The sequence below is a fragment of the Erpetoichthys calabaricus genome, chromosome 11, assembly GCF_900747795.2.
Source record: "Erpetoichthys calabaricus chromosome 11, fErpCal1.3, whole genome shotgun sequence".
Classification (NCBI taxonomy): Eukaryota; Metazoa; Chordata; class Cladistia; order Polypteriformes; family Polypteridae; genus Erpetoichthys; species Erpetoichthys calabaricus.
In genome coordinates, this window is record NC_041404.2 from 63,645,622 (window position 1) to 63,655,881 (window position 10,260).

Here is a 10,260-nt window from a genome sequence, read left to right on the forward strand (position 1 = left end):
CCGTTTGGGCGAACTCTGCCACCTAGTGTTTGAACAGCAGCACAACACCTAATGAGTGTCCGTCGCTTAACATTCCAAGAAGGACAAAAGGCCGGGAGCAGCGGCTGTGGAACGTGCCTGGCAGCAGTAGCAATGCAGGCTGGCGGACCATCTCAGATGCGCGTCCTCGGCCCTCATTGTCGTGCGCAGTGGCTCCTTCTCCCGGGTGTTCTCTCAGGGTACATTTGGCATGAAGAAGGTGTGCGCTCTCTACAGATTGGCATGGTTGTCAAGGTGGCACATCACATGAGCCTTCCGTTTTTGCCTCGAGTACAGTAAGTAAGTGCCAGTGTCATTTCGTCTCCTCAGTGAGGCTTCGTCCAAACTGCAATGGTTTTGTTTAAAAACTCTGACATTGGTCTCAGGTTTTATCTTACATCCACACTGCCCTTGCATTTTTAGTTCCAGAAAACTGAGACTTTTGAAAATGCTTATCAGAATCATATACTGTACTTCTGAAAACGCAATGTAGAGGGGTGAAAATGCAGATTTTCAAAAACGCAAACTATCATCGCCCTCAGATTGGTTTGCGTTTATTATGTGGCCCTTCCCTGATTGGATCCTTCTTATTATATTATCTCATGTCCTGACTGGTCCTTGTTCACGGAACAAAACCCTTTTCCAACATAGCAGACCCAGAGGAGTTGCTTTCCATGGCACTTGTTGTGTTGCTTACCTGTATGCATCTACATTGCATTGTGCCATCTGAATGCGGCTTTCATGTACAAAATGCAAATCGTTTACTGATCACTACAGTTTTGTGATAAATCCCATGTGTAGGCGAATGTCTAGGTCATAAGAAGTTTTGGTCGTTTTAGTGTGTGCAGCGATATTCTTGTTAACAATGTGGAAATCTGACACTGTCTCCCTAGCTGAGGCGTTGCCAGACAGATACACACTCCTTCATAAGTCTAAGGAGGAGGCCTTGGAATAATTCATTGTGACAAAATGCAGATCACTTCTAAAAATGTAGGTGACTTTACATCCTTTCAGGCATTCATTTGAAATATTAAAATAGATTCCAACACGATTATAGTGCTAGTCTACAGACCACCAGGGCCATAATCATTGTTCATGACTGAATTTAGCAACCTTCTATCTGATTCGGCTATAAATTATGATGACATAGTACTGATGGGGGACTTTAATGTGCACATTGATGTGGAAACTGACACTTTTACCAAATGTTTTACTTATTTGTTAAGTTCATTAGGATTTTGTCAGATTGTCAAAGGTCCAACTCATAATCATAACCACACATTAGATTTAATTATAACTTGCAAAGTTAAAATTGAAATATTACTCCATTAAATTAAGTTATTGCCAATCACTACTTAATTACATTTGATTTAGTCCTGCCCTTGCCAACGCACTCACAGATTAAAACAAAGACAGTGCAACATCGAGATTGTAATTCTACTTCAAAATTTATAGACTCTTTGAGTAAGTCGAGTGTAAATGTGGAAAACCATTTAGATCAGCGAACATGACATTATAATGTGACCTTGAGAGATGCTCTGGACACAGTGGCTCCCCTTAAAACAAAAGTGATCAAAGCACATAGAAACTCTCCCTGGTTTAATGAAAACACTCGAGCTCTTAAATTAGAGTGTCGAAAACTGGAGCGCAGATGGAGAACAACAAAGCTACTGTACATGTCTTTCAAAGTGCATGGACAGAGAGTGTTAATAAATATAAAAAAGCTCTCTTTAAAGCTCGCTCAGAGTACTATTCTACAATGATAGATAGCAATAATACAAATCCTCGGTTACTGTTTAGAACAGTTGCTAAATTAATAAATGGAAATTCAGAGCTACAGTGCAAAATACCTGCAGATATTAGCAGTGCAGACTTTATGAACTTCTTCAATGAGAAAATTCAAAATATAAGATCCCAGATCTCAGCATCACAGTACAAACCACAGACTAGCTTAGCAGACCCTGTCTCACGTCGCATTCAGCACTTTAGTCATTTGAATCCTGTAACTGAGCAGGAAGTCTTAACTTTATTTCTAAACTGAAGCCCACTACTTGTTCCCTGATCCAGTGCCAACAAAACTAGTAAAATGTGCAATGGATGTTCTTGCAGCACCTATTCTAAACACTATCAATAGTTCATTATTGGATGGCACAGTACCTGATACACTAAAATGTCAGTCATTAAACCATCACTTAAAAAGTCAGACCTAGACCCACACATACTAAATAATTATAGGCCTATTTCAAATCTACCGTTTCTCTCTAAAGTACTAGAAAAGTAGTCGCCAGTCAGCTTCAGTCACACCTTACGCATTACAATTTACTTAAGAAATTCCAATCTGTTTTCCATATTGGTCATAGTACACAGACGGCACTAACACGGGTTGTAAACGACATTCTGATATCCTCTGATGAAGGAAACTCCACTGTAATGATGTTGTTGGACTTAAGTGCAGCCTTTGACACCATCAACCATTCGATTTTACTGCACAGACTAGAAAATGATGTTGGGCTTACTGTGCTTGCTTGGTTTAGTTCTTATTTATCAAATCGATTCCAGTATGTACAGAAATGTGCCGACAGGACTCCATCATTATAAACAGAAGTTCAGTATGGTGTCCCGCAGGGCTCAGGACTGGGACCATCACTGTTTTCGCTTTACAGGCGTCCACTGGGATCTCTCATTAGGACACATCATGTTAATTTTCACTCGTATGCAGATGACACCCAGTTCTACTTTTCTTTTAGATCAAATGAAGTTTCTCTGATTTTGTCTTTAATTAGTTGTGTTAGTGAATTAAAGGAGTGGATGAATGAGAACTACATGTCTTTAAACAGAGATGTTAATTGTTGGAGGGAATGACGCTGATCATAACAATATTCTGTCATCATTTAACTTAGTTGGTATCCCCATTAATTTTACTGAATCAGCCCGCAATCTTGGAGTTCTCTTTGACTCTCACATGTCATTTAAAGTACACAACGCAAAGTTGTCCAAAACATGTTTCTTCCATCTTAAAAATGTTAGGAAATTAAGGCACTTTCTAAATAAACAGGATTCTGAGAAATTACTTCATGCATTTATCTCTAGTAGGATTGACTACTGCAATGCGGTGTTCACTGGATGTTCAAACTGTTCTCTATACAGTCTCCAGTTAATCCAAAAAGCTGCTGCAAGAATTATTACAAGAACAAGAAAATATGAACACATAACTCCAGTTCTTAAATCTTACAGTGGCTCCCGGTTAAGTTTAGGGCAGATTTCAAAAACATATAAAGCATTAAATGGCGGAGGTCCGGCTTACTGCTCTGAACTTATCAATAAACCAGAGCGCACATTAAGATCTCAAGATGCCAGTCTACTTAGGATTCCAAGGATTAATAAAATAACAGGGGGAGGTCGAGCTTTTAGTTACAGGACCCCCTAAACTGTGGAGTGGTCTGCCTGCTACTATAAGAGATGCCCCTTCGGTCTCAGCTTTTAAATCTCAGATGAAGACTCACCACTTCAGTTTAGCACACCCTGACTAGAGCTTCTGATTAACTGTACAGACTGTCATTAGCACTAAAACATAAGTAACATGATCATTATAGTTGGATACTAACCCTCACCTGCTCTGTTTCTGTTCTCGGTACCCAAATGTGCCACTTGATGCCACGGCCCACCTGCCAAGTTGTTCTGCCTGCCTAAGGTAAAGTCATCCCTGATGGAGGCTCACAGGAATCGTGGGGTAGAGGGGTCTTGTCTTCGGAGTGGCTGACTCAGCTGTGGAATGGCCAATAGGGGGAGGCCACTTGAGGTCTCCAGGACTCTGAACAAATCCAAATCCTATTATGGGATGTCCCGTCCTGTTGAATTCTGCTCTGTACTTGTAATATTACTGTTATATTGTACCGAGGATGACTTGTGTTCTGTTACAATGCAATACAATACAATACAGTTTATTTTTGTGTAGACCAAAATCACACAAGGAGGGCCGCAGTGGGCTTTAACAGGCCCTGCCTCTTGACAGCCCCCCAGCATTGACTCTCTAAGAAGACAAGAAAAAACTCCCAAAAAAAAACCTTGTAGGAAAAAATGGAAGAAACCTCAGGAAAGGCAGTTCAAAGAGAGACCCCTCACATGGTAGGGTGGGCGTGCAGTGGGTGTCAAAAGAATTGGGTCAATACAATACAATACACAGAACAGAACAAATCCTCAATACAGTATAAAATAAAAAGTTTTTTTAGATGTAAAAAAAAATAAAAATTTTAGAAGTACGGAGCAGAATTTAACAGTAGATGATATCATATAATAAGATTTGGATTTGTTTAGAGTCCTGGAGACCTCATCCTTCAAGCTGCCTCCCCTGTTCTGTTGTATTGACCCCCTTTATTTTGACCCCCACTGCAGGCCCAACCTACCTGGACAGGGGTCTCTCTTTGAACTGGGGGGCTGTCAAGAGGCAGGGCCTGTTAAAGCCCACTGCGGCCCTCCTTGTGTGATTTTGGGCTACACAAAAACAAATGGTGTTGTTTTGTATAAAATGCCAGTGTGGATGGCGATGGCTTTTGTTTAAAACACCGTAGCCATTTGGGTGTAGAGAGATTCTGCTTCCTTCCTCCATTGGTTACCTCTTATCTGATTTAAAACTGCCAACCTGGCATCTTGTGATGCCATCTCTGAGTGGCGAAGGTAGCTTATTGCCTTGCCTGTGTTTGTTTCACAGTTTCATTAAGAAGACATTCATTTGTGACCATCTCAAGTGGCGAAGGATTTCGTGACTCGGCCTCCTTCACTCACTCAAAGTTTGGGTGGTTGACATTTTTCAGTGCGGTGGTCTTAGTGGGCTGTTTCAGACTTGATTGACCTGAAGGTTTTTTATTTATAACCCAACACTGCAGGCGGTAATGGAGTGGCTGAGGCCTGGCAGGGATGTTTGTACTAAACACTGTAGGTGGCAGGCTGCTTGTGCATTGACAGCCCCCCATGGGCACCTATAATTAGTTTTGTAAGCCACTCATTTTCCAAACGCCTGCTGAGTGTTTTCTGTTCTGCAGAGTCCCTGAGCAGGTCACTGTCTGCCAAGATGGCATAGAAAGGCTCCTGCCATTTTAGGTGTTCAAAACGGGGAGACGATAAGCCGCAGGCGCTAACATTGGAGCCATTTTGACTGAAGACCTTAGCAGACCAAGTGTGGGACATTTCACACCTGTCCTGGGCTTCCTACAGAATTACGTGTGTTTGTGCTGGGCAGTCAAATTTCATCTCTGGATTCCAAGGCTCCGCAGATCTCCGCCATCTTTGCCACGGGCAGGAAGACAGTCTTGTCAGTAGGGAGTGGGGCACCAAGTGGCACAGCAGGGTGCCAAGAAGAGGAAAAGAATACAGGAGGGTCTGCAACAGGTAAAACATTTTTGTCATACAAATAACTAGAAATCAAAGGTGCAGCTGGCATCTGCCTGGCTAATGAGCTGAGTGACCAGCCTAAGAGAGCAGGAGCCTCAGAGATGCAAGCTGGCAGCTCGCCCTGGAGTTGTAACTGTTTAGTACATCAGCATCTCGGGGAACAACTAGGAAAGCTCGGCCTCAGCCATTTAAAGCTTTATGTGGAAGAAGAGGGACTTGAAAATGTGGCATGCGCTCAGCTGGACACCAGTGTAAGGACTCGAGGACAGGGGTTATGTGTTTGGTCGTCCTACTCTGCAGTGTGTGGAGTTCACTGAAAGTTACTGATGGAGCGGCTTGGGCTGCCTGTGAGAAGCACGTCATGGTAGTCGGTACAGCCATCGGAAGAAAGGGAAAGAAATAATTGGGATCATCAGAGAGCCTCTTCATAGTCCAGGAAAAGTAACGGGACGGCGTTACGGTCAGCACAGCCAACCCAGATAGTGACAGTTTAACACGAGTCAGAGACACCAGGGCCAGCTTGGCAATGGCGTGTGCTGCATGGTGTGAGAGTAGATGGTGCTGTGCCAGCACTTAACCCGACACAGACAGGCATGGGAGGCACACATATATTATAACACAAGCTGCTTTTTTATTTTTTTTCACTTGTGTGGAACATCTTCACTGTCCCCACAACGCAGTCCAAGCACTAAACTCTTTCCTTTCTCTTTGTTTCTTATTCTTCCTCTCCTCTCCTCTCCAGTAAGCTTTGTCTTCCTCCTCTGGCTCCCGGAGTGGTGACCACTGGCTCCTTTTATAACGCCGCTGAGCCCCCCCTATACCCCCCCCCCCCAGATCCCAACAGGTCTGTATAGGACTCAAACTCCCATGAAGCCCTGTGGGAATCCGAGGCTCCACTGGAACCCACGGGGGCTGCCATCTAACGTTCTGGAGGAGGTACTGCTGTGCCCACACTTGCTCCTCTCTGGACCCCGGCCACCTGTGGTGACACTGGCATCATTGTTCTTAATTCCTGGGTCTCACTGCTTGATCCTTCAGTCTGTGGACAGACGGACTGTCACTTGTTTCCCTTCTCTTCTAGACTTTGGCCTCTTTGAAATGTTCTTACCTCTCTTTTCAGTGTTCGTATTTATTTATGGAGTGGATGGAGATAAGAGGTGAATGTCAGACTGGTAATCTCCTCGTGGGACACACCAAGCTGGCCATTTAGAAATCCAGAAAAGAGAAAGTGAAGTCAAATAAACAAAGTGACAAGATGGGAACATTTTCATGGACTTGTAAAAGCCAACAGAAGTTCGACAGAATGACTGCCAACGTCAATGTGAAAAATGGCACTTTGTAAACTTGAAGGAATGGACTTGATTTGACTTATTTGACAAATGAATGAAGTGTTGATTTCTATTTGATATTGTGAATGATGTGCTGAGTATCGATTAATAAAGTCAGGGTCATAGGGGTCTGCTGGAGCCAATCCCAGCCAGCACGGGGCACCAGCCCACCGCAGGGCACACACACCAAGCACACACTAAGGACAATTTAGGATCGCCAATACACCTAACTGGCATGTCTTTGGGAGGAAACCCACGCAGACACGGGGACCCGGGAAGTGAACCCAGACGGGTCTCCTCACTGCGAGGCAGCAGTGCCACCACTGCACCACCCTGCTGCCCTGATTAATAAAGTTCATTTCAAAATTCCATTTTAAATATCTTTCTTTCTTTCTTTCTTTCTTTCTTTCTTTCTTTCTTTCTTTCTTTCTTTCTTTCTTTCTTTCTTTCTTCCCCCTCTCAGTGTGTGTTGCTTGCAGTTCAGCACTTGAAGTAAGAGCAGAGGTTCTCATTTTTCTATTTTATTTGCCAAGAGAAGCTCTTTTTCGGGTCATGAGACGCCTCATGGCGTGAAGTGCCCTCTTTACAATCTTATTTTCCAGATGTTGTTTCCCAGTTTTGCCCACCGTCACTTCTCCAGACTTTGCCAGCTCCTTTCAGTCCCATCTCCTACTTTTACATTTTCAACACAGACGTCCCATTCCCGTAGAAGCAGCCCGACACCATTTAAGCCTTCAGAGTGCCATCATAGGTGGTCCGGCTCAGTGTAGCTGATGTCCCAGTTTGGGCCATGCTTTTGTCTTTTTATATTCGGCAGGCAGGCTGTGTGAGGTTTGGACGTCACAGCCCACTAGTGACACCGTGTGACCCTCAGCAAGCTGCTCAGATGGGACGAGTCGCCGTCTCTTCTCCCTTTTTATTTTACATTTCAGTTTGTCTTCTATGTGTTGAAGTGGAGGGCCTCAGTGAAGGTGTGTGTGTGTGTGTGTGTGTGTGTGCCCTGGCACGTGCCCGTCATGGAGGGCTGTAGATTCAGGACAGTCACGTCACCTCTTAGCCACACCCCACAACACGGCGGGCTAAGCACCTGCCTACAGTGAGGGGCTCCTGTGAGCAGAGGGCCTATGCCCGCCACTAAACAGAAGACGGGGGGGGGGGGTGCCCGGCCGGGTTCTGTCTCTACCTTGATTTGTCTTTCTTCTCCTTTACTTTTTAGTCAACGATTTGATTTCAGTTTTTCTCGGCTCTATGACTTTGTGTTCTGATTGCCCAAATACCCTCTTCATGCCAGGTCTGGGCTAACGGTGGCAGCATGGCCTGACATGCCTTGGTCGTTGGCACTCGTGTGGTTGTGGACACCGGGGTGGGTCTGGTGGTCTTTATTCCCGAGTCATGGCCTTTCCTTTACGATTGTATTTTGCCTTAATTGCCGCTTTGACTCTTTAGATGAAGTCACTAATCACTAAACCAGTTCAGCTAGTGGTCTTGTTTTGGGGCTCCCAGTTCTGCTTTCTGACCTTTAAGCCCTCAGTGATGACAGCCCACCTCAAGTCGTCCTTATGCAGACACAGCTGGGAACTAAACACTGCGACTCCTGGGTGCACAGCAGGGGGCACTGAGCCAATTACTGGATCAACAAAGAGCAGGGCCTGCGCCTCAGTAGGACTGGCAGTCACAGGTGCCCCTTAGGTGTCCCTGCGTGCCCAGACCCTGTCACTAATAAAATGACATGCTGGCGGTCAGATGATCGTCGCTCCTGTCGTGGTGGAGGCGCCCCAAGCCGCTGAGTGTGTGCCACTCATAGCTGCTATGGTGAGGGCTCTCTACTCTGGCACAATAGGTGCTCACTGTGTGCCCTCTTCTTTCCATTCTCTGGCTCCTTTCCCATGGGGACCCTGGAATTGTCTTGAAGTTCCCCTCTGGCTGCTTCCATTGTGCAGTTCATGTAGCGCCTTCCATTGCCAGTACCCGTTTCTGTGCACGTGCAGCACTGGCACACTACAGAAACACAAAGGTGCTGATGCCCCTGCATGCCCACCCTTTGGGCTCAAGGAACCCAAAGATGGCCACAGGGCTGGTGAGTTTGGCCTGCTGTAATGGGGGTAGAGTGTGTCCTTAAATGGTCTGCTGCCACTCACTGTGCTAGTCCTTCTTGAGTGCCAGTGTCACATCAGATGGCAGCAGCTGAGCTACCCATGGCAAGGCCTCAGGTGTTTAGCTGAAACGGTGGCAGCATGGCAGTGGTCATGGCTCGTGGGGTTGCATGACTTTCCTGGCATGCTGGCGTTGTGACTGAGTCCTCGGGCAGCTTACAGGTTTGAGGCTTACTGAGTGAGTGCCAGCAGCAGTGGGCACGAGGCAGATGCCAACCTAGACAGGGCACTAGCACAGGGCAGCGCTGACACATTATCATGCAAATAGGTAATGACTGGACACAGGACGCTGAATCTGTGAGGTGCCAGGACTAACCACTGCACCACCCTGTCGGATGCCAGCCCATCTGAAATCACAGCCCAGGTCAGCCTGGTGACACACGTGTCCCACATCACGTGACATCAGGACTTTGGAGGCACATGGTACACTTAGACCAGGCAGTTACAGAGATGCCACTAGTGTGGGGTGGTGCCACCTTCTGGTCAAGTGCATAGTCTCTACTGCCAAGGATTTCCCAAGCGTGGCGACTCCCAGCTGTATGCCCCCCTCTCCGTCTCATTTCGTAAATTGCTTCCATTTGCTTTTTCTCATGGCTGCCATGCACCTCAGCGGGGGCAGTCCATTGGCATTTGGGCACAGAAGGGCCTTGTTACAGTCGGGCAACAGATGAGGTGGTGGCCAGCGGCTCAATACTTACACCAAGCGCCTGCTGGGCTTTTATGTGGCACCCGGCGCCCGCTTCACAGGGCTGGTGGGCATCAAGAGATTTTTTTGAGCAGACAGCCATGAAGAAGGCAGAGGATCTGCAGCACGGCATGATGGCGGCTCCCTCGGCCCCCTCCAGTTAATTAGTAGATCTCAACTCGCCAAAGTAATCAGCGGGCACCGTGATGCCGCAGACAAATGCAGAATTACTGACAGGCACCTCAGAGAATTGGGCCGCTCCTCGACTGAAGCAGCCAGCTGAGTGGCACAAATCATTGCCAGCCTTAAGAAATAAGAAATATCTGTGATGGGCACCCAGCAGGAATGGGCACAGCGGGCCTGTCCTTGACCCCGGGCTCAATAAGAGGTGCAAGCAGCAAACATCTCATGGATGGCCGGCCAACACCTTCAGGCCTCCAGCAGCTGTTGTTAACACGCGCCCACCCTGATGCCACTGGAGAGCTGCAATTGACAGACTTCAAATGTATTTAGAATTTTAGTCTCTATCACCAATGACAAACTGTGGGCACTGTGCCCTCCAGCAGCTCACTTACTGCCCCTATGGCCACTAAGATGCAGGACATTGCCCAGATGGACCAAATGGTGGGCACTATGTGGATTTGACCTTCCAGAACATTTTTATAAGAGGCCATACACATGGCAAAGA